Genomic DNA, 26,376 nt, shown 5'->3' with positions numbered 1-26,376 from the left:
CACAAATCATAATCCTTTAACTACTATAGTTTTTGATCACTAGAGAATCCAACTCGACATGGTCTACTCCCTCTAAATCAATACAACCAAGATCATCAAAAGTTTGACTGAAGCATATCATCTATTTGCTCCCTCTCTTTGACCAAGATTGCATGCAATGAACTGTCAGACTCCCTCTTAATATAGAAGGTTACTTCATAGTCTCAATCATCAAAAATATTCGCTTTAAGAGCTTTTCTTTATCTAGCATGAACATTAGATAACTAAAGAATCCTAAATCAAAACTTCTTTGGAGCTACTGTCATAAGATTGAGTCCTCAACAATATTTGGTAGCATGCCCAATGCACCAATCCTCTTTTCTTGCAAAAAACATCTCTAGAGACAAAGGAAAAGATCAAGGCAAATAACTCCTACAGTATATACAGAAATACAATTAAGAGAGAATACAATGAGTACATAAATGCAATGCTTCAAAGCTAAAGAATACTTATCTGTGCATTCTTGATACAAGTTGCTTTAATGAAGGTCCATATCCATCAAATCAGAAAATGTCTTCTTAGAATGTTTGAGAGACATCTCCTCTTTTGTATCATCTTTTCACTAAGGATGGTTCAAATTGTAACTCTTATAGTGTTTCTTCTCTGACATCTCCCTCTAAAGATGGGTCAAGTGGGAATAGAACACTGTTTATTATTGCCCCCCCGGTTTCCCCCAACAATGTAAAATTTTCACTTTTATATCGTCGAACAATTTTGCATCACATCAAATATGGAAGACCTCTTTTTCTATCTCAAGATGCTCATTAACATCCTTCCTAATGGATCGCATGTGAGAATGTCAGTTCCTGCTCTGTAACCAATTCTGGGTTGAATGCATTCCTAGCAACCTTTGGCTCTTTGTCCAAGAATCCAAGTACTCTTTTTTCAAAGTACCACTTGGTATTTCTACTCTTTGTTGAATGTGTTTGCTTTGCTTCAAATTCTTGAGGATATATCTCACTGTTATACATGTTTAGGATGAAGACCCTGTCATCATGAGCAAAGTCCATTTGATGCCCAATTTTGAGTATCTCGTGCCAAGAAGTTACCTGTTGACACTGAAGATTTTGTTCATGAAACTCAACCTCCAATAATTGTTAGTTGATAGTTGCTTCCAGAAGTAACAAAGGAAATTTATCTTCAATGAACAGCTACAAGTAGTGGTCTTGCAGCTTGCTTTACTTGCAACACTTCCTCGATCTTCCAGCTCGCTTTACTTGCAACACTTCCTAGAAGAGCAGTAGCTAAAGGTAGAATAATGGATACATAGTCTTGTTAAGTATCCTTGGATCCGCTCTCCTCTAAACTGGAGAACCTTGAAGCTTGACAGCCTTAGATTCACTGTCTGCCCAGATTAGAGAATAGATACTGAAAAACTACACAGTAATAAACAGTTCCAAATTCACAAACAAAACTTTTATGCCTCAATCTTCGAGTCTTCCAATCTCTGGATATCACACCAGCACAGAACTCTTCAATAGACTCAATAAGTCACATTCTGCATACCACAGAGCACATAACTCCTCAATAGACTCAATAAATCACATCTGCTCACACAACATAAATTTCTCTAGCCTGTTATTGTACAGATGGTCCTGATGAGTAAGAAGCTTTCATAGTACATGGTAAACATAGTTCTACAAGATCCCATCTAAGTTATCACACACAGCAAGTGTTACGATCTTCAAAGTTAATAGGAAATTCTGAGACCAAATCTTCACAAACGGCAATTATATAATTCATCTGCAACCTTTGCACAGCCAGTAAATACACACGGCATATAACTCCCGATGACAAAGTTCTGAAATATTAATTAACTTCGATGATATATGATGGACAAATGTAAATTCTTCTCAAGCTGATAGAGATGCCTCTTTCTCCAATCTTCTACCCAGAACTATATTTAGAGAACATTGCCGGCAATATAGAAGTCCTTGCTGGAAGAATTAAAAGCTACAGTCATTACGAATTGGTTTGCGCAATGTTGTATGGCAATATTAATTGAAACCTTGGATTTGTAAAAAATAGTTCTTTCATGTTTGTAATATATACACAAAAAACATTTCAGGTTCGTTCGGCCTATTATTATTGCTGTTATAAAAGATCTCTGGCTAAATATCCTTCAACTACGATTATTTGGTATAAAGCATTCCCACAATAATGTTCAATATGCATTTAGTCTGTAATAATATAATATCGATCTGCAGGAATAATATTGGTGGTTCCCACAAATTTAAAATATTCATTTACTTACACCTAACATTCAAACCTTCGGCAATATATATGCTTGTTCAATATTGGAAATATTTCCCTTAATCTTAACAAACAAATGACGCCCAATATTCTCCAAGTTTGCTAAGCTGCTTGATAATTTGTCAATACATTGGAAACCCTTCAATTATTCATGGCAACCAAAAAAAAATGATAAACCTCCAATAAATTAAGGATTTAGCTCAACTTCTATAAACTTCACATGACAGATATGAAGCTTGTCACAAAATTTATTTTCAATCCCTCTACAATACTCAAGTCTCAAATGATAGTTGTGAAACTTCGAGTGCTGAAGAAAAAACCTGGCTTTGATACCATGTTAAAATAGGATCTTCTTATCTTTTCTGTAACTTGTAATAGTGTAAGAATTTGCCTTAGGGCAAGATGACACCGAGATCAAGAAGCTCAAAAACAAAGCACAATATGGACCAAATGATGTACGATCATAATAACAATATGAGAATGAATTGATGTACAAGTACACTAGAAGTGCCTGTATATAAAGGCCTCTAGAATGACTAGGAGTTAGCAAAGTGATAAACCTCACAACTAAGCACGTGTCCACCAAGAGTGGATTATCCTCCATTGAGCATAGAAGTTTGTGCGATGATGAGAGGATAAGCTTACATAAGTGTGTCACATAAAAATATGTTGTAGACACCATGTGCTTAATTAGAGTGCAAACAATTGTGTTGTCTACATGACAGCTCAGCTGAATATGCAAACTTTTGTGTTGTAGACACCATGTGCTAAAATGAGTTGCTAACTCTTGTGTTGTCAACAAGACAACTCATATGAGTATGCATACTCCTAGGTGTTTACAAGACAACTAATAAAATAATGCATTTAACTTAAGTAAACTTAAGTAAAGTGTAATAATAATTAATTATTTACACTAACAAATAGCACTTAAGGATTTTATCTGTTTCAAGTTACCTTCTCAAAATATATGTATATGATTTTAAGAGGCATGTCTCTGTAGAGACATGTCTGTTCAACTCTCATTAGTTATCAATATCATTCTCTTATTGTCATGATAAAGAGTAAGATATTGACTTTTGCGCGCGTGCACACACACACACACACATTAAGCATATATCTCATATATATACAAAGTATTAAATATACAGATATCTTTAGTGCATTTTATCGGACTGAAACTGCACTAACATTAACATATACTAACTTGGCATCCCAAGTGCAAGGATGAGTACCATCGTAGATTCAAATCAATTTGAAAGTTGTGCAATCGATTACTATAATTTGAGGGTAGAATGTTGTCGATCTGTCTAGTTATATGTCTAATGTTCCTCACAAAGCCTACTGAAAGCGGCTTACAAATTCAAGAACATGATAAGATGAAATACAAAATGGAACTTCAAAGTGCACCTAAAGATTTTTGAAAAAGAGTTTGGCCATTTTAGTCATGTTAATTGTCTTCTTACATGTAAATGTGATTTCCATCATTGAGAAATGATTATTATTTACTAACAATTGACATAGAATTGTGTTGATGTTTTATCATTGATAGGATTGAGAAATCCATGCTGAAAGTTTCCTTATGTTTAGATGATTTTGAAAGATTTGTTTTCAAACCCAAATTGTGATTTGTTGGCATGGTTATGCTGCAAGGTATTATTCTCCATGGTGATCATTTTTGAACTATTCTATTCAAAGAACCCATGAATTTTTCTGTTTGGGTGTCAAGTTGAATGGACTACAACAAGATAAAGAATTGGGTTGAGTTTTGATTCTTCTCTTAGTCAATAAGAACTTGAATTTTCTCGCATAACTCTTCATTCTGCAAATTCATTTGTTATGTAGAGGATTGTTTAGGAGTGGTGATTCTAGGAACAGATTAAAGTGATGCTTGATGGAACAATGCGTAGGACTGTCTTTGGGCTTTTCAAGATAAGATAAGATAATAATATTAATGTCCACAAAAAACCAACAAGATTTATGGGATTGAGCATACAATCAAAAGAGCCGGCCAAAACAGAAGCACCAAACGGTGACTGAGAAGGAACAAAAGCCAGAAACAAAACAAGAAAGAAGACAAGGTAAGGACTAAGGGTCCTTCTTTGTCACAAAGAAATCATTAATAGAGGGGTAAACCCGTGGACGATCCATAGTCTTAGACTGTAGTGTGGAACCACTGTAGGACTATCGCTGCCTGGAGAGATTGGTGCAGTGTGTAACTGATCTGGAATGAGAAGTATTGGAAGGCCTTTTCAAATCCTATGGAGGAGACAAGGGAGAGAAAAAGGTAGTAATGAGGTGGTTTGAAGTACGCCCTTGAGGTATAAATGACTACAAGGTAATCTCTCGAAGATGGGTGGCCTCCTGAAGATAAAGTGCAAGACACCACTGATCAATATAGCTGAAGAACATCGAAAGAGAAGATCAGTCTCTGAAAAGGTAGTAAAATCTCCCTCTAATCTCATGGTAAAGAGGACATCGAAAAATGAAGTGGATTTGAGTCTTAACCTTTGCCAAAGTACACAACTGACATATCCAATCAGCCCAATCCATATGGTGATTGGTTCGAGCCCTAAGGTGGTGAGAACCAACCCTGAATGAACCTAAAGAAAATCGTAAGGCGTGATTCCAGTGCCGATAGAGATAAGTAGGGTGAGCAATAATACCATCCTGAATCACAAGAAAATGCTCAGCATAGAAGGCCATCCTAGGTCGTAGACCTCCTGGGGGATTACTCCAGGTAGTGGTAATGTACTATTTGTAAATATCCTGTTTAACATGCCCAATCAACTCCTAACGTGAGGGGAGAAGATGAGCAGGAGCATCAAGTGAAAATTGGTAAGGAGGAAGACGATCTATCTCAATACCAATCAAACCCAACAAAGAGGTGGCGTGGGCGTACCAACAACGAGACCTAGTAGAGGTGTTAGATCTCATAATCTCAACAAAAGAACAATATGCTAGATGAGAGTATCTGTGCCAGTCAACACTCGACTCCATAAAATCATGAAGCCGATGAAGAAACCAAATCAAGTAAAAAATGGCGGCAAGTTGGAGAGGATGAGCTGCAAACTCAGCTAAGACAATGTTGTGATGGGTGAGTTTGTGACATCTTATGATACACCATAACATCAACGTCTGAACCCTCTCTATAGAAGCCCAATCATAAGCAATAAGAGAAGGCCCCCAAGCCATCGAGTCATAGAGAACTGTCAAACAAACCAAGGAGTCCAAAAGGGACCACTTGGACAGATTATCTTGGAAATGGTGCTTGAAGCATTGTCTTTCTAGCAAAGTCAGGGAACCCATGCCCTTACTAACTCTGGACTGAATAGCTGGTCTCAAGCTAAAGCATGACCCCGAGAACATCACACCAAGATACATATAAGAGGAAGTAATGTCAACCTTCTGACCCTGAAAGAAGAAATGAAGATGAGAGGTCTTTAAACAGTTAAAGACCATAACTCAAGTCTTAGACAAATTGACCACAAGCTGTCGCCGATCACAAAAAGAAGCCAGACCATCAAGGAGTCTCTGCAAGCTATCAGGAGAAGAGGCCAAGAGAACCACATCATTAGAAAAAAGGAGAATGGAGATCAAAACTTGATGCAAATAGCACCCATTGCCCGATTGAGAGGAGTTCACAAGGAAATCCTCCAACTCATCAATATACAACCCAAACAGTGTAGGAGAAAAAGGACAGCCCTGCTTCACCCCAATGGTGCTCTGAATTAGAATAGAAAAGCCCTTCGGAGTCCTGAGCCTACTAGTTACCCTCTCATAAAGCCTCATAATAGTAGTCTACAACATATCTGAGATCCCAATCTCATGAAGTCTCTGAAATAAGGCCAACCTAGGAACAAAATCGAAAGCCTTACGGAAGTCCATAAAACAACAATAGACCTTTTGAGAGCGGTGCCTAGCCTCCTCAATGATAGCCTGCAGCGTGAATACATGATCCATAGTTTGATAGTTTGCTCGAAAATCAGCTTGCCCTTTAGCTCTACAGCCTCTTCTATCAAGCTCACTAGATAACATGGTGTTCAGAGCATTGGCATAAAGTTCGGCAAAAGTATGTCCGATCATAATAGTTCTATAGTTACCCGGATTGGAAGCAAGCCCAGACTTGTGAATAGGGTAAACCATATGTCTAGACTAGGACTTAGGAAACCTAGTGCAAACCACTCTATTAAAGAGTGTAGGAAGGTAAGATCCAAGAATCGAAGCACCAAGTTTGAAAAGTTCTGCCTGGAAACCCTCTTCATCTATTGCTCTGCTGCATCTCAAATATCTGATGGCCTCAATAATATTGGAGTAGGTGAACAAATGGCAGTATGGAGGTGGAGTGGAGTGAAGAGGTGGCTGCCCAGGAGTCATAAAGCATAATGATATGGGAGGTCAGAGAGTGGTAGTCGAGATTGGAGGATGGGGGGGAGCATCGAGCGAAAAGGGTACGCCAAAAGATTTGGGGATTTTGAATAAGCGTAGAGCAAAGGAATCTTCACTGAAAAGAGGCAAAAAAACATTTCTTGTGGCGAAGAAAACAGAGGTACAAAAGGCAGGTGGGTGAAGGCAGGAGACTGAGTCTCAAGGGCGATGCAAACAAAGCGATGGAAAGATTTGCAATTAGGATCAAACCATTTATTCATAGGACAAGTATTTCGACGCTTAGCTCTGAGAGAGGGAGGGGAACGGTGAGGAATAGAAAGGAGAGTAGAATCCAAATGGTAGAGGCAAGTTAATCAAACATGTCAGATGCAGCAAGTGATTCACTAAAACTAGCAGGTGTCAGAAGTCTCCTAAGGTGGTAAGTAAAAAGCTCACAATTGCTCTTGGGGTAATGAAATCGAGTAGGAAAGGAGACGATATCAGCCGAGCACTGAGAAGATTGGAAGGAGTGCGACGGGTGGGGTGAAACGCAAAAGAAAATGCTAAGAGCCTGATCAACCAAGGGGAGACGCGAAATGGTGAAACTGCGAATGGAAGAAATGAAGGAATGAGAGGAAATGACAGTCAACAACACTTGCACCACCCTCGCACCACCATATTGCGGCTAGCAGGTAAAGAGGTCCGACCTAGGAAGGATAAACTGTTCAGAGTCAACAACCCAGAAGACTCACAAAGTTGGAGGTGACGGCCATAACTTGAGAGCAGTCCAAGAACATCCTCCGAGGTGCGCCAAAGTCCCATAGTATTCAGGTCTAACTCAGATGTGCAGTTCGAATCAGAACCACGATCATGCAATGGATTCTGAAGATCCCTATTTAGAGCGTTGAAGTCTCCAAGAATAATAATATCACCCAAAGCCTCAAACAGTAAAATGCTCTCCTAAAGGTCACAAAAAGGATCTCCATTTTCCGGGTCATGAATGGCATAAGGAGAGGAGGTTGGTGGAAAATAACAAATAGCAATAAAAATATCTATCTGTCTGTATTTCCGCCAACCAATCCAGATCGACATAAATCTGGCAAAGGTGTCAGGGTGAACAACTGAAGTGAAGCTGAAAATATCATCATGAACCAAGCAAGCAGCACCCCCAGACCCACGGACCCCACCAGAATTCCGGACCTCATCTCTGCAAACTAACAACCACTGAGAACCAGAATAACTTGGAAGAGGGCGCATGGGTCTCTCATGAGTCTCAGTAACGGCCAAAATATCTGAGGACCCCACTGCATCTTGAAAAAGTCCGGGTAATGACCATAAAGAGCCATTACCATTCCAACAGTTCACAAGAAGAGAAGGAGGCTTCCTCTTGTCATCGGAATCATCATGTCAGTTTGGAGATTGTTCTCTCTACTCAACCAGTAGGAGGAGAATCACAAACCATTGCTCTAAGATTCCTAATAACAGTCCATTTCCTAGCATGCCTAGCATTTGTCACAATTCCCTGAGCATGTTTGAGTTCTGTAACCTGTGCCTTAGTGAGATCTTCGTCCAGATAAATTCTAGAGGGGAGGGCATGAAGCCTATCTGAAAAAAAGAATCTGATGAAAAGGGTGTCCCCTATACAAAACCAACATCTATCCAAGGTAATATCTGAGATACCAAGTTGATCAGAGAGAAAGGAATGTCCAACAACAGCAAGGTCGGAAGTGGGTGTAAGACCATGAACATGCAAGTTGAGCTCACGTGCATGCCGCACCTGCTCGTCATCAATCTTATCTCGGACAATCTTGTTTATAGTCAGCTCAGGGGTAGTAGTATCTGTATTGGTGCAAAGAGAAGCCCATGATTTCACCTTCTATTCAATTTCCGCAATCAGAGAAGAGTGTATTGTTGCCATTTCAGTCTGTTGTTCTTTGATTTTGTCTAGCCCGTCCAACTGTTCAATGACAACCTCTATGTTGGATTTTAACCCTGCTGTTTCAGAGATGAAAGTATCTGAAAAATGTTGAATATTCAAGGTGATCGATTCCGTGGACTGTTTGAGGTTTGCAATTTCTAGTGTCAATTCAGAAACCCATTCTTTCAGCAAGATGTTATCATTTTCCAGCTTCAAAACATGATCACATAAATGCTGGTATGTGATGGTTTGATTTTGAGAGGAGTTATCACCTGTAGTCATTGTAACCGCTAGTATAAACCAGGGTTTGGAGCCGTAAGAAAATCCTAAGCTAGATGAACAAAGAGACAACAGATAAAATAGCAAAAATACGAGCCAAGAAGAATATCAGATCAAACTAGTGAACCTGAAAAATGAAGCAAATTCGATGAGGTAGTGGACCCGAGATTTTCAAAGACATCTCAAAAAATTGTTACAAGAGATTTTCAAGTTGAGCCACAAACTCAACGAATTGTGTAGTAGAAGTTTGTATTGCAATTTTCTGCGTTGACTTTGGATGGACTATGAGAAGGACATTTTTTTATAATTAAAACAAGGTTCTTGAATTATTTCACACTTGATGATGAAATGGTAGTCTTTAGAGGGAACTTTGAAATTTGTTGATCATGACAACATTGTGGTTTTGCTTTATAAGATGCGTCCTGATCTTACAAGTATAGCTTGTCAAACAATTTTAATGTGGTAAAATGGTGTAAGTGAAATTGAGATGGGTGAAATACAATGCCTCAATGTATACTAGTAAATTTCCTTGACCTTGTTACCCTATCGAAAGCAACTGAGCAGCATGTGTGCTTATGTTTCTAGTTCTAGATGTTTTACAATGTCTTGTGCAATGACATTCTTTTAACTCTAGTTGGATGAGTCATTGAGTGTTTGCTTCATGACTCACCATGCAGTAAGTTTCCTTGACCTTGTTACCCTATTGAAAGCAATTGAGCAGCATGTGTGCTTATGTTTCTAGTTCTAGATGCTTTACAATGTCTTGTGCAATAACATTCTTTTAATTCTAGTTGGATGAGTCATTGAGTGTTTGCTTCATGACTCAACATGCAGTGCAGAAAAGGTGGTTGTTTATTCTTTAACATTGATATTCAAGCACTATGGAACATTGAGATTTCTTCTTTGCTCAAAGCAAACAAAGTCTTTAATGCATGATATTCTTGGTTATCATGGGCGCCAAAATTTTGACTAGGGCACTATTCCTTTCCTATTTTGTTTTTACTTTTGGGCAAGATCTTATGATTAAATAGTTGCTTGAGCTTTTGGTTGGATAGCTGCTTGAGATAGAGTTGGAGGTTGCTTGTTGCAAGGTCTGACATGGCATGGCATGGTGTGAATTGTGCCAAAAATGTTGATGTTGCTTATCAAATTTTTGTGATTCACTTAAAATTGGGTGCAATATGCAATGCTAGTAGACATGGCATTGATCTTCTAGGATGAAGGCATTGAGGCAAGTCATTGTTGAGAGTGGCATAGAAGCAATAGATGTTAGTGCAATTTGGTATGTAATGTAGCTGCATACAATACCTAAACCGTGTTGCCTTGGTTTTTGTTGTTCCCTTATAAAAGTTCATTGGCATACTTTTTAAGGTGGAATTTTCTAAGAAGGTTCTCCAAACTTTGTATGGCATGGCATGGTGTGAATTGTGCCAAAAATGTTGATGTTGCTTATCAAATTTATGTGATTCACTTAAATTGGGTGCAATATGCAATGCTAGTAGACATGGCATTGATCTTCTAGGATGAAGGCATTAAGGCAAGTCATTGTTGAGAGTGGCATAGAAGCAATAGATGTTAGTGCAATTTGGTATGTAATGTTGCTGCATACAATACCTTAACCGTGTTGCCTTGGTTTTTGTTGTTCACTTAATAAAAGTTCATTGGCTTACTTTTTAAGGTGGAATTTTCTAAGAAGGTTCTCCAAACTTTGTTAGCCCTCAACCAAGTTTGAAACTTATTTGAAGCCCGACAAACTCTTCCACACTTAGAAATTCTTCTTTCTTCGCCTTTATTCTGACATTTTCTTAGTTTCATAACCATTGTTGCAAGCTGACAAGGTTTTCACAACCCCTTCGGCCTTTGAGAGGGTTATTGAAACTACCTGCTCTGATGAAATTTTCGCGTTTGAAAATTTACGAGTATTTGCTTTTTGTGTCAGTTTGTGTGTTAGTTTCAAGAATCATGTTGGGAGCTAACAAGGTTCTTACAACCTTGTGGGTCATAGACAAGGTTTGTAAAACATTTGAACTTCTGATGAGGTGCCTTTTTTTCAAAATTAAAAAGTGCCTTTTGTTTTCATTGTCGGTCTTTACAAACGATTTCAAAATATCTTTACAAATGATTTCAAAATCATTGTTGGAGCTCAAGTTAGAGCTCAAAACTTCAAAATGTGCTCAATAATTAGAAAGGAAACTCAAGGAGATTTGCAAGATTCGGCACTGAAACAGGGAATAGGTTTTGAAGACACTGTCAGGATCTGACAAGGTTTCGGAAACCATGTTGGCCCCCCTCACGAAACTCATTACATTGAAAATGCTTTATCCTTTTACAAAGAATATTCCGAGAATTTTGCAGGAGTGAACTTCAGTAATGAAATGGAGGTTAAATACTCATTTCAGAGCTCAAAAAGGTTTTCAAAACCTATGAAAAGACTGACCAGCTATATCCGATCATTATTTTTTAAATGTATGTCGTGAAGTATCAAAGGCAAGTTCACCTAGTGCAATTAATGTTTGCAATTAGTGCTTACTGACACACTGAAGAAGTAGTTAGAGAGCACATAAAAGATCAAAAGCATTTGAAAGTAATTCATTTTAGCAAGCACTCACAAAGGAATTCACAGAGAGCAAAAGGACAAAATTGTGGGCATTCACAGAGGAGAATTTGAAGTATAAGAACTGCAATTAAGGTAAGATACAGTAAGTTCTTGATTCTTGCAGCTAACTGTACTGCAGTAAACTAGTTTGAGAGGGGTTATAAGTCATTTTTGTAGGAGAAAAACGAATTCTATACCTTGTCCTTGATTAAATTCTGGCCACCATAAAGCACAAATACCCGGGCTACAAGCATTTATCTGGTTTAACTTGCAGTCTGCCTAAAATTGGAGACATGAGATTGGTGCATGAAAATTTGGATGATTTTTGATAAACGGTTAACAAAGAAAGTGATCCCAATAACATAGAGATTCAAGAATGATAGAGAGCAGACTTTTGCAAGTAGCTGGTTTCCCTGTAGCTGTACAGTGGACATATTTGTTACTTGAGTGCATAAACCATTATGACCTAGAGACCAAGGAAATAAGAACAGATAACTACAATTTGTTGATATAAATAGGAACACTATCATTTCATGTTTTCAAACACAAATTTTAACTTCCCTCCATCTTATTAACGTTTCCAGGGAAATAAGAGCCTGTATAAGAATGGTTTGCCACTTCAAAAAAAAGGGAAAGTCACAGTTGCCCAAAAGGTTGCATAAGCTCCATTTTGTAGAAGAGATCTTTGACATTATTACGATAATAGATAGTTTCTATTATCTCTTTTTAGTATCTAATGGTTATCTAATGTAATAATTCTGTATATATTAGCAAGTTTCTAATATTTAGTTTCCTGTTTCTATGATAGAATGTTTCTATTCTTTATGATTGTTTCCTAAGGAAACATTGATCAGTCTCTTGTATAAATTGATCTCTTGATCACTGTTAATATCAAACAAATATGTACCAATCACTTCGTAATATGGTATCAGAGCCAATACTCTAATTTTTTTAGAAAATAATTTTAATTTCTTGGTCGAAATTATCTGCCTTTTATTTTTGAAACTATTTTCATGCATATCAGCTTCCAAAACCTCTGGTTTGACTAGGGTTTTCTACCAAAAAATCACGCCATTTTATTTGCAACTCACGCAATTTTTTCTGCAACTAAATCCTCTAAGAATCGAGGGTTATTTTCTGTTGTTCACGTGAAGGTTTGTTGGGCGCCATTTCTCTGTAATTCACGCCCAAATATTTCTGCCACTTGTGTCCGAATTTCTCTGAAAAACACGTTTGTTTTGTGGCCTATTTTTACGATTTTTTATTATAAAAAAGGTGGTTTTTTTTGCAGTGTTTGGATGCGTCTAAGGTTTTTTCAAACCTCTAGTCTTGATTCATGTCGAGAATCTGCAATTTTCTCTGCAAATCTGCCATTCTTCTAAGCTTTTTTTCACCTGACTGCGGTTTAGCTCAAAATCCTAATTTTTTAGTATCAGATCCAAAATATTTTTACGTACTCTTCATGGGTTTTTCGAGAGCTTATATGGGTTGTCAAATTTTTTTGGGTGCCTTATTTTTCAAGCAAGTGGTTCCAGTATCCAATAACATATTCCTTCTGGGTTTTTCGAGCTCTCTTCTAGGTACCTCTTCATTTTTTTGGGTCTTCCATTTTTCCTTCAAAATAGGTGCCTTCACACATTTTTACGTTGTTTCATTGAAAAACGTGCTATGGCATCTTTGATTAATATTCTGCTTGAGGGCAATTCAAAATTCAATAGTCGGAATTATGGCACATGGAAGCAGCGGATAGTAACAAACTTTGAATATCGGAATACCAATGAGATTGTTCTGGGTGTTATAAAACATTCAATTGTAGCTAGTACTGATCAGGCTACATGGGATCTAAATAATTAGGAGGCGATGGTGCTTCTCAAATTATCTGTAGTTGATGATTAGCTCCCTCATATTCCATCCGGCAAGACAACTACTGAGATATGGGAGTATCTCAAGACACTTCATAGGATTTTGGACAAAAGAAGAGCCTTCTTTCTCAAGAACACTATGTTTTCTATTGTCATGGATGAGCGGAAATCACTCTAGGATCACCTGAATAGGATTCGAGAAATCCGTGATCAATTACTTGCCATTTGACAGCTTTGTGCTTTGGATAGATTAACTATTAAGGGAGGGTATTATGATAATAGATAGTTTCTATTATCTCTGTTTAGTATCTAATGGTTATCTATTGCAATCTCTTGTATATGTTAGAGAGCTTCTAATATTTAGTTTCCTGTTCCTAGAATAGAATGTTTCTATTCTTTACGATTGTTTCCTAAGGAAACATTGTTTACTCTCTTGTATAAATTGATCTCTTGATCGCTGTTAATATCAAGCAAATATTTACCAATTACTTCGTAATAGGCATGATAATTCTCTTGCATAAATTAAAAGGCAATGGGAATGCTCACGACTTCAAAGATTGGATTTATTTATTCATCCAAATCATCACTGGAGAACAATACTTGGTCTGGGCACAAATCATTAGTGAACAATTGCATTCAAAGATAGTCAATTTTCTGTTAAACAAATTATTCTGTCTTCCTATTTGGTTCTATGCACTAGCTTGCATTTATTAGTGGCCAGGTTTACACCTTGTGAAGGCATATGATGACACAATTCAAGTCTATGGTTATTACTCTCAACTGCAACTGAAGAATAGCTGTAAGAGGTTCAGAAGAGTGAGTGATGCATTTACAATAAAATTGGTGAGGGAAATGCAAGGCTCTTGAGGTTATCTAATTGATTAATACCTATGATAGCCACTTCATCCAATTTCAGAGGTTTACCTACATTAGAGTTTGATGGTCTCCCATACAAGCTGCCAAAGTATGCTGAGGATAAATTTGTCCTTGTTGAGATATGCAGGCCAGTCGCACAAGTGAATAAAATATGCTAGGAGAGGGAGAAGTTAGGCATCCAATTTCCTATTGTTCTGGATTATTGCTCTTGTAAATCGCATTATGATGCTCTTAGCATTTAGAGGGATTTGATTATATATTGAATGCGATTTTTGGAAATGAGTTTCCCTTTTGATATCAAGAATATTGTGAAAAATAATTAGCAATTGGGCTGTAGCTTCCATCACATGTCATAGCTGGAGGATTATTGGGTAGATTGTGTTCATGACTATGAGATGAGAAGAGGAAGCTAGATGCAGATGACTTTAAAGCAACTTGTGCCTTTCAAGCTTAATTGGGATGTCTCAGGTTTAGAGGATGATGAATTTTATTTGGTAGATCCCATTTTCATCAATCATATACAGATGTAACCATTAATGGGAATAGATTTGAGTGTCAAGAAAACAAAAGATATTGGGATTAAATTTGTAGTGGTGTTAGAAAGAACCCAAGAATGGTTGGTAAAAAAGAAAATAAAGCAGTCACATGTAAAGGCACTGGGATCATTAGACATGTAATGTCCCCACCATAGGCAATTCAAATATCAATGGAGGTTGGCCTATGATACAGGTTCTCATAGGTTAGCGGAGTGGATAGAGAACCCACCCAAGGGTTTGTGGAGCCACGCAGGGGCTTTGTGAGCCATGTTGAACAGTTTGGGATAGTCCCCTAGACTTTAGTAGGGATCACTACTTTTTAGGTATTACTGGGAGTTGACTGGAATGTATCAGAGGACCTCTGAGGCCAGTCTGGGCACTTTGGGTGCACTTCCTATTTTTTAGGGAGGACCCCTAAATTTTTGGAGTAGACTCAATGAGCTTGTAGTGGTCAGAGGTTATCTGTGGATTGGTGCCAGTAGTCAGAATTCAGTTTGGAGTCCAGATGGTGGATTTATAAATAAACTGGAAAATACTGAAGTTTTTACTTTGTAATGGCGACTTAGGAACAATAATAAAGTAATAATAAAAATGTCACCTGAAGTCAATCAAATTTCCACAATCCATATTGATGTTATTTTTTCCTTTTGGGATTGATTGTGTGACAATTTATTTAGCATCAACGTTTCAGATCATACTACATGATCCATCTTCAGAATGCAGGAGAGCAAAGGAATTGAAAATGCAGATAGCAGACAGATAATTGACTAAATGAGGAGGGAGGGAGAGAGAAGGTAGACAGGGAGACCAAGGTAGACAACACAACCAAAAATGAAAAAACAAAAATAAATGACGTAAACAAGCTCAAAATCTAACTAAAAACAACCCATAAGTTACAAGTTAATAATAAGTTGTAACGTAAACGGTGGTTTTTGTATATTTTATAATGAAATAATCTTCATGGCTGATTACTAGAGGGAATTTGTTAGTTTTAATAAAATTTGTAAAAAATTAATAATAATTGCCCTAGAAAGTTCAAACTTTCTTGGAGAGAAAGGGCAAATGAAATAAAAGAAATTTTGGGGAACCCTTTTGTCATTATCTAGGTCATTGTTTTCTAATATCAGCAATTGTAGTTTGAGCTTGTGAGGGTTTGAACAAAAATCAGGCTTCCGGGAATGAAATCCCTTGGAAGTATTCAGAGCTGGATGTAGCCCCAGCTCTTCAGGCAACAAGATACGGTACATATCAGTATTGGTTTCATGTTGGCATCAGTAAATGGGTGAGTTAATTCAGATCAGATTGGAAAAGATTATCATTTATCAGAATTGCAGATCGATGCTTTGGGAGGCAATATTCACCAATTCCTAGACTTCCAGCCCTAGCCGTACTGTCCAGACTTCATCTAGAATCTCCCAGGTTGGACATTGAGCAGGGAACAACAAATCTGATTGATAGAGTTTCCCTACTTTGGACAGCATGAGAAGCTCCAGACATCAAGGTGTATATCAGAAGGTACCGCGAAGAATAAGAATTAACTTCCAGCCGTACAGGCATATGCTGGAAACTACATCTCTTCACTCAATGGCAGCCCCAAGCAGCAGCAATTGTCATATAAATTGGAGTTTGTAGATCGGCATCAGCACTTGGACGGTTTGCAAAGGAGAAATGAGGAAATCAGATCACTATTAATTCACCTTGTGCAATCCTAGAGTTCCCAGATACATACAACAGCTTGGTACTGTCAATGTAGTAGTGTTTTGGAAATTAAAGTTAAATCAAATTTCATTCATTTGTTTGGTGCATTGTTTATGATGTTTCTCCTTTCAGTATTTCATTGTACTTTTTACTTTTTAGCATTGCAATCTTATTAGCAAAGAAACAGAAAAATTCAAAAGAACACAAAAACTCCTAAAATAATCGGAAAAAAAAATCAAATACAAAAAAAATCAGAATTAGTCAACATCTCAGAAAATTGCTATGGAAGACCAGGGGTGGCCATTACAAGACACCACAAACAGGGTAATGGAGGCCAAATTCAAACTACCCCAACATCAGGCACATCATTCCCAACTGCTCAATATATGGCTTCATCTGCTGAAGGGCGTGATGGTGAATAGCCTGTACAAAAGGATTGTTAGAGAAGGCTTGTGGAGATGCTCTTCCAAAAGACAAAGATAAAGAGAAAGAGTAAGAAAAGGAGGTGACAATTGAAGAAACTGTAGATGACTCCTTTTCTGATTCTCAAGTAGGTGGGTCTTCTCCTCACGCTTCTTCTAATCCTTCCAAAGGTCACTACATAGAGATGGTCCCAACTCCTTCCTCTTCTCTTGAGCATGAAATGGTCAGAACAACTTCTCTTAGGAGACCTTTGCATTTTGTGTCTCCTGGTTTTAAACTATTGACAAATATAGTGGCAACCCCTTACTTTTCCTCACGGCTTGAAGAGACCCTTTCAAAAAGGAAGGAAAGTAGTTCAAGTGAACTCACTAGATAGGAATGTTGTAGGACAACTGTTGCAGAATACGCCTAAGGCCAAAGCATAAAAAGCTAGAGTCAGGCTAATGGAGGACAACAACATTGGAAGCTTTTATGTTGAGGTGGTCTGTTCTTCTGCATAAAAAGTTCCAAAGCCAGGTTACTCCTAGGAACTTCAACATAACCAAGAACAACTTGGGGTCATCTAGTAGAGATGGGGATGTACACAACATCCAGCTGACAGCTTCAAAGCTCATGGAGAGAGAAGGTAAGGATAAACAAAACAAAGATGAGTTGAAGCAACTGGTAAAAGTCCTGACTGATTGCTTGAAGTCCCTAGTTGACCCAACTCTCCAACCAATAAGTCAGGCCAGCACTTCATCTGGACCAAAGTCAGCAGTTGGAAAAGTGCAAAAAGTAAAACACAGATCATATGGTACCAAGGATCGGGTGCAAGACATCATAGTCAAAAGAACCACATTTATCCAAAGTCTTAAAGAAGGTTTACAATGACATTAACCCCTGGAAAAGCCTATTGATGTAGTAATTGCGAACACTAAGCATGAGGAGTATTCATGACAACAGTTAAGCAGAGTTGCCGGAAACTCCGCTTTCCTTCCTTGGGCGCTTGTATCCCTGTATCCAATTTGGAAACATATCCGATACTGCCTGGATACATGTCAAATATTGTACCCATGTCTGCCTAAAAAAGCTTGACTTTCCATCCATGCCAAATATTACGGGATTTGATTTTTTAAAAGATTTGACATTAATCTTCCCAAATTTGATTTCAAAAAAACATTATTAAAGCAATTTATAAAAAAAATGGTTTAAACAAAACCTGCACCAAATGAGAAAGACAAATAAAAGGTTTTTCTATTTCAGCAACCCATTTTTTGGGTTATCTTCTAATACAACTCTACTATGTTTACATATTGTGAAGTGTTAAATTAACTTACAAATATTTATCTGTCAATATTGCTTTTGAAGTAATGAAAATCTCCCATAAAAAACTATGTTAAATATATATGTATGTTTTATTTATTAATGTTGTGTCCAGCCGTATCCATATTGGTGGTCTAAAAAAATGGCCATCTCCGTACCCAATACCGTATCTGTATTTGTATCCATGCAACTTTACAGTTACGTAATGAGTTGAAAGAGATCCTTGACTTGGGAATGGACAAAGCAGCAGCAGAAATTCTTCCAAGCACTGATGGACACCAGATTTACATGTGGAGAGAGTACAGAATGGAGAACCAGATTCTTGAAGCAAAACATCATAATGCAAAATAAATTGTTGAAGGAATGTAATCTAGTCAAAACAGATATTTAAAAAGAGCTTTCAACCATAGGTCCTCCCAAACAAGACAGAGAATGCTGGAGATGAAACGGTCGAGTCATTGTAGGTTTCCTTTGAAAAGTTGATTTCTGATTTATTGAATTTACAAGCATTTTGCATAGAAAATTTCAAGAAGATAGCAATGATTGACTATTTTGACATAATGTGAGTATCAAAATGCAACCTTTATCACCAAATTGGATGACATCAAAAGAACTAAGACTCTTTGGGAATTGAGCACTAAAAATGTAATTTTATAGCACTCTTAGCTACCAACAGTGACCCAAGTGCTAAAGGATTACAAGGCCAAGTGTGCATCCCAATCAACACAAGAAGATGCTGACAATGTGGACCACTCAAACCTGCCACCTCAGCATTGATTGTATTTGATTGATGAAATATATTTGAGGAATTTAATGTTTATCATGTTAAGCTATTAAATGTTGTAAAAGATGCTTAAATATTCAGTTTTACGGTTACACCTGCAAGTTTTATATAACCAATAGATTTGTAAAGGGTTGATCATTATTATTTTCATTCACCACTAAGAGATAGACTCAATTTAAAAGACTTTCCAAATATGAAGGAAATATGTATATTTTTGTGCTCGCAGATTTGGTCTTTGGTTTTTGAAGTTATTTTGGTTTGTGTGCAATAATCAATTTCTGTGTGGCTGTGGTGGCTATATCTAAATGTTTGATTTCTTCTTAATGTGGCAAGCTATTCATTTTTCAGTTGACGTTTCAGCCTCTGTTCTGAAATGTCATTTGAGGTATTCATATTTATAAGACTCTTGATTGTTATTCACTATTGATTTCAATAAGTATTGAGTGCCTTTACTGCTTTCTTGTTAAAAGTAAATCACATTTAAAATTATTCAAAAAATGATAATTTTTTTCACGAGGGATCTGGACTTCCAAAATGATGAGGGAACTTGATATCTAGTATAACTTACCCAACTGTTGGTAGAGGTTCTCTTTCTAAACGCTATTCATTAAAATAAGTATTGAGTGCCTTTCCTGCATGCTTATTAAAAGTAAATCACGGTTCTAATTATTCAAAAAATCAGATTTTTTTTCGAGGATCTGCATTTCCAAGGTGAAGAGGGAACTTGATATCTAGTATAACTTACGAAACTGCTGGTAAAGGTTCTCTTTCTAAACAAGTGTAAATAGAGTTAAAATTCCCAAATATCTCATAAAGTCAAATTTGTTAACTAACATATTCCTAAGGCACGGGTGTGGTTTGGTGTAGAATAGACTGCACGTAATAAATCATCAATTTACTGCTTTCTTGTAGTTTACATTGTTTAGGACATCCAATTTTTCATGTTGTTTTTGTAATGGTTACCTCTGATTTCTTTTAGTGTGGCTTTGCCACAGTAAACAACTTGCCAAGACAAACCAAAGATACTTGCACATTAAGTCTGATCTGATTCCATTATTCATGCAAGCACAATACATATTCTTGGTAGCAACATTACCATAAATCGAAATTGAAAATAACGTCACTAAATTGTTGGCAGGAGGAGGAGAGTCACCCCACCGGTATAGATGAGCTATCACCTTCTCCGATGGATAGCACTGCCGCGAAGATGTCAGAGGCAATTGTGATAGCGATGGGCACATAGGAGAATCCTGCATCAATAGACATTGGGGAGGATGTGGAGGCATACTTGGCGGATATGGTGACTCGGGGTCTCCAAGTGGTGATTTCCGTGTAGGCATGCACACTAGAGACAGTTGTGCAGGAGCTAGAGCATGTTCTATCCTTTATGCGAGTCAGTTTCTCAACAACCTTTGCACAGGGGTGGCCTAATACAGAGACTCTGGAGATGTGACAGGAGTGGGTTGCTAGAGAGCCGAGTGGAGAACCTTACCCAAGAGATAGTGAAGGTGTATCGAGACGCCTTCTACGAAGGAGTCAGGTAGATTAGGTAGTAGCAGAGAGGGCTCAGGAGGAGACATCTACCTGATTAATGGCAATAGAAGCAAGTTTGGCTACATAGCAATCAGCTTGGGAGTCAGAACAGGCAACATTCATTGTCCAATTGGAGGCAGTTAAACAAGAAAAGGAATCAGAGAGGACAACGTTCTTATCTCATCTTGAAGAAGCAAAGCAAGCAAATAGTCAGCTATAGAAGGAGTTAGACGCAAAATAGATAGAGCTCGGGAATATAATAGAGATGATGAAGATAGCTTTAGAGATTTAGATGCAGGCTGAGGTGGATATGAAGACATGGACCCAACAGGTGCACGAGTTACGAGTATAATTGCACCCTGCTGCCTAGTCATGTTGTGATGTACTTAGTGGTTTGCATTTTGTTGTCTAGAGACGACTCCTTTTTTTTGAGGGGTGGGGGACGATGTTATAGGCAAAAGTATAACAAAGCCAATGGGATTAGTTAATACTAGCACGCACCCGGGTCAAAACCTCGGCGCACCTGGTGCGCGTAAGCACTCGAGTACCCCCGTCAGGAGTTTTTCCGCCGCCGCACCCTCGCGGCACCGGTCAAGCACTTAGGGGGACGCGGTGCTTGGGTGCTTCCAAGGTGCTCGGGTGCTCGCAGGGTGCTTCCCGGGTGCTTCCTGGGTGCTTGCGGGGTGCTTCCTGGTTGCTTTCAAGGTGCTTGCGGGGTGCTTCCTGGTTGCTTTCAAGGTGCTTGCGGGGTGCTTCCTGGGTACTCACTTTGATATGGCTATGATACATTATTATTATTTCACTGTTTCATGCTATTCGACTCATTGTCATCATGAGCATATTTATGATATATGATATTCATAGAATCATATTTGGACAATGAATTTTGAATCTTGCTTCTTGAACTAAGTTTATTTGTTAAGTGGTCATTAGTAATGGTTATGAAGTTTCAAGTTTCAAGTTTGAACTTATGGTTTGTGAATCACATTTCAATTTTCTCTATTCATTGTATTCAACTATATTTGGTATCTTAATGTTATATAATATATTGACGTATCATTTCATAATTAGCATTTTCAGTCATATATATTATATATATACTATGTAACCCCCTCCCCCCACTCCCCCTCCTCCCCCGCCCCCCCTGCCCCCCCTCCGCTCCCCCATCGCCGCACTCCCGCTGTTCCCCCGCCGTCCCCAAATTGAGGCTATTTTTTTCCCGCACCCGAAACTTGTCCCGATGTCCCCCCGCACTGCCGCACCCCCGCGCTGGGGTAACATTGGTTAATACCCGAAAGGTTGTGTGACGATTGAGTTTCCCCTTTGGAATATATATGTATATCATCCCATTGAACTGTGGATCATCATTATGGTTGTAATTGTTACGGTATGTTCTGCTTATATGAATACAATACTATCTTATCTTGTGTAATATTCTAGTCTCTGAATGCAATAAATCTCTGTTTACCCTGTGCGGTAAGCATGAATATCAATTCAGTTAAATTTCAGTCACTGATCTATGCAACATCTCAAATAGGTAGCTAATGAAGTCATTATGAGTTTGTCACAAAACACAAATTTATAACTGTTATGATCAGCTTTATAAGATTTGCCTTTTGTGATTGCAATCAGACCTCTAGGAGGCTGCAATGGCACCAAGGACACCTTCATTTAGGCAAATAGACTTTGCAAAATGCTCAGAAATATAGGTAAATAAAATAACCCCTTATTTCGATTGGATAATTCTAAGGAAATATCTATATGAGACTGCTGTAACTGATTTGCTGCTATCTTGCACTAGTATGGGTAGCTGGTTTTCCAAAATCCTCTTTTTCCAACTCCAGTCTGCCTTAACAACCCACACTATCACCTTAATCATCCTAATCACCTCAGGAAAATGAATTTCCAATCCTCAAAATAGCACCATAAATCTTTGTCCCAGATTTCAATGCAATCCACAACTGTACAACTTGCCTGGGATGGGCAATTTCTTCTAAAAAATTCCAAGTCTCATCAAACCTTGTAAATAACCTATGGAACTTGGTCGCTGAGTTGAGGAAGAAGCAATGGAAAAGTACCTTGAAGCAGATAATTAATGCCCCAAGTGAATCAAGTGAATCAAAATGAGGGTTCTATTGGAATCATTGTTGCTGTTACACGAAAGCTCAAGCTGTTAATGAACGTCACAACAGCCAGAGACAAGGATCCATGGGAGGCGGTTAAGCACATGTCACAAATTCATTGGTCTATGTTGAACAATACCTTCACCTAGAGGGGATGGAGGCACCAACCTACCAACAATCCCACCCTCAGCATGACCCGAGGGATTTGAACCTGTAACCCAACGCTCTAATACCACTTGTTGGAATCACCATTGTCGTTATGCCAAAAACTCAAGCTGTCAATGAACGTCACAACAGCCAGAGACAAGGATCCACGAGAGGCAGTTAAGCACATGTCACAAATCCATCGGTCTATGCTGAACAGTACCTTCACCTAGAGGGGATGGAGGCATCAACCTCCCAACAGGTTCAACTATGGGTGGAAGGGTATGGACAACTCTAGAAATTCACCAAAACTTGCAAATGAACGAAAATCACAAAATCTCACCAATCATATCAAAATTTTGAATTCAAAATCAGAATACAATATAAATCTTCATCTTTGCAATACACCCAAATTACCAAACTCTATGAAATCCAACGTATTTTCTGAATGAAAATACTAAATCCGGCTAGGGTGGGTCTGTCACCACCGAAATCAGCAGATTGAGGATGGTTTTTCATCTTCAACAATTTGTAGAAGAAATTCCTCCCCTCATTCCAACAAAAACTTTGTATGAGAGAATGAGAGCCCAAACACCAATTTTTAGAGTTTGGAGGGAAATTAGGACATTCAAATTTTAAATGTTTTTTCCCCCTTGAAAAGCCCTCATAACACCTTTTTAAAACAACTTTAGTCCCCACGATCAAAGCATCCAACTTGGGGACATCTACTCAACAACCTTTTTAACACTCAAGTTAATATTAAAGTTCCATTTAATTTGTAAGTGTAAATTTAAAAAAATAATTCCAATCACCTTGTGGGAACTTGCCAAGACATCAGAAATGGTATAATTGAACATGCTATAATTGAACATGCTATAATCAACTGAAGCTAAAAGATGATAACTGATGCTGAGACAAGCACATACTATAAATAAAGGGGTTCTCTAAGAATCAAAGAGGACAAACCTTGAAAAACATAGAAAGATCGGCGCCATGCAAGAATGTACTATAAATAGCAGTGTTCTCCAAGGACCAAAGAAAATAAACCCATAAAAACTTAGAAAAATAGGTGCCGAAAAGCACTTCCTATAAATAGAAATTGTTGTTGAATTCTATGGAAATTGAGAATTAAGCTCACCGAGAACTTTGGAACACTTCTAGCACTTGAGAACCTGAGGAAAACTAATTGGCCAACGTTTACAAAACAAGATGGCATAAAAATGGGGACATCACATTTTGTAGAATATTTACCTTAATGTCAATTTGAATATTCTTCTTATAAGTTGAAAGCTTGTGTTTTAAGCTTAGCAGTGCTGTTATACTTTTGAGTTCAATTTATTTATTATGTAAAAATAACTATGCTATTCTAAGTTTGTTATGGTGGTCATTACCTCTTCTACAGTCATTTTAGTAATATTTGTTATAGCGCTTGTAACTTGCTGCCAAGCGACATTATATTACAAAACTATTTTAGTCATATACATGCTCTGTGATTGATCATTGATGAATCATGATCCATGTCCTAGGAAATATGCCAGACAACAACTTAAAACAGGAAATTTTGTGTGTTATACATATAGAAGCAATCTTAATAATAAAGTAGAGATGATTTATATTGATAAGAGAAAGACATAGAAAATATGTTAGAATTTGGTTAAATTGTTTTTGTTGATCTATATGTACAGTACATGACACTCTTGAGGTACACGTATGGTTATCTTTCATTAGCTACATCAATGCTATGACTATTGGATGATGCACATGTATGTTCATAATGTTACGTGTTTGTGATGGCTGAATAACTTTTATAAGAGTTGAAATGGTTGAGCTTCTGCATGACTCTTTACCATTTTTTAGTTGATAGTGAGTGACGTCAAAATGTAATAGTTGAGTCTTGCCCAAAAAGTTTTGCTTTGCACTCAATGGGGATGCATCCTTTCAACCTTGCAAGGGAGCCCCTCTAATCATAGAGAGGAATCTTCTCTTTTGACGAGGAGGGCCAGTCTGTATGTGTTATGAATGGACCTTAGTGGTTTGGTTTATGTGTTTAGGAACCTGACAAGGCCAGTGGTTTATTTGTTGAACTATATATAAAGTACACGGCACTCTTAAGGTACATGTATGGTTATCTTTCATTAGCTACATCAATGCTATGGCTATTGGATGATACACATGTATGTGCATAATATTACATGTTTGTGACTACTTAGTAACTATTATACAAGTTGAAATGGCTGAGTTTCTGCATGATTTTTTTACCATTTTTTAGGTGATATCAAGTGGTGTCAAAATGTAATAGTTGAATATTGCTCACAGAGTTTTGCTTTGCACTTAATGGGGGTACTTCCTCTCAACCTTGCTAGGGAGCCCCTCTTGTCATAGAGAGGAATCTTCTCTTTTGAGGAGGAGGGCCAGTCTGTATGTGTTATGAATGGACCTTAGTGGTTTGGTTATATATGTGCATAGGAACCTGACAAGGCCAGTGATGAAGACTGTAAAGTTTTGTGCAATCTGGGATGGTGTCATGTGCTGCACAAATTCAAATAGGGTTTTGTTTGTGTACAATCCTTGGTACCATGTGCTAGTTTAGAGAACCACTCAAGCTGAGTGCCATTTGAGATGTTGTCAAAGGTGGTGCTGGGCTGTTCAAATGTTGACCTCAGGGGCTCAGTGTCGTGTACTATTTGATGCCATGGAAGATGGCCTGGTTCTATGAGGAATTGACACCTAGCTGTGTGGCACTTCTAGCAAGTGCAAAGGGAGTGTGGCATGGTGCAGCTTGGCTCAGATCAACTAAGATGTAGACTACAGGTCTTATGCTGTTCTTTGTTTTCTTGCTAGAATTGTACAATTGTTGTTCGTTTATCCTTATACTGTGTTTTAGTTGCCAATCTAACGAGAGGCAGTGCATTTTACATTTACACCTATAATTAGTGTCACTTACAAGTATCTGGAATGTTAAGTCGTTAATTTCTCCATTAAGCTATATTGCATCACTTTGCTTTGTTTTGGTGGAGGACAAATAATACCTTTTTCCAAATGAAGTTAAAACTCATCCCCCTGCATCATGGTTTTTTGAACTGTTTACTGTGGTATTGATAGGGTATTAGATGTTTTGATTCTAGAGACATAAGTAGTCAATAATTATTAATGATTGTACATGTAGATGTTTTGATTCTAGAGACATAACTACTCTACAATACTGGCCCTTTTATCTTGTACCTGCCAAACCTTTGATAAAGCGGATGCTTTAGTAGTGAGTGTTTCTTATTCTTGGCAATGAAGTTTGCAATTGATCAGTATTATGTAGAAATCTTGGGCATCACCCTCCAGTGGCAGAGTTAATATTTGTGTTCTTTGTCTTGTTTTTAACTGTCCCTTTGCTGTTATGACTGCACAATCAGAGTAAAGATGATATTGCTGTTTACTTCAACTTATTGAAACAAAGTTACTTGACACTGATCTTTGTCTATTATTCTTACTGGTCTTTCCCACTCTTGAGATTGGACATTAGAGATCTGCCCCTCAGTATCCATAAATAAATAAGTCTGCCATGGATAGTGTTCTGCAGTTTCCAGGAAAACCTATTTTTTTGCTTTAATAAATGACACAACCCTTTATTGTATTAAACCCTAGTTATTGCTT

The 26,376-nt window shown here is 37.8% G+C and overlaps 1 protein-coding gene across 1 annotated transcript in view; it reads left to right on the top strand.

Moving 5' to 3' along the window:
* SWAP70 (Pleckstrin homology (PH) domain-containing protein) overlaps nt 1-26,376 on the top strand; it is a 160,636-nt gene that overhangs the window by 5,664 nt on the left and 128,596 nt on the right. The window lies entirely within an intron of this gene.

This window comes from Cupressus sempervirens, chromosome 11, assembly GCF_028749045.1.
Source record: "Cupressus sempervirens isolate cs-2001-9-10 chromosome 11, ASM2874904v1, whole genome shotgun sequence".
Classification (NCBI taxonomy): domain Eukaryota; kingdom Viridiplantae; phylum Streptophyta; class Pinopsida; order Cupressales; family Cupressaceae; genus Cupressus; species Cupressus sempervirens.
This window is presented reverse-complemented; position numbering and strand designations above follow the sequence as displayed.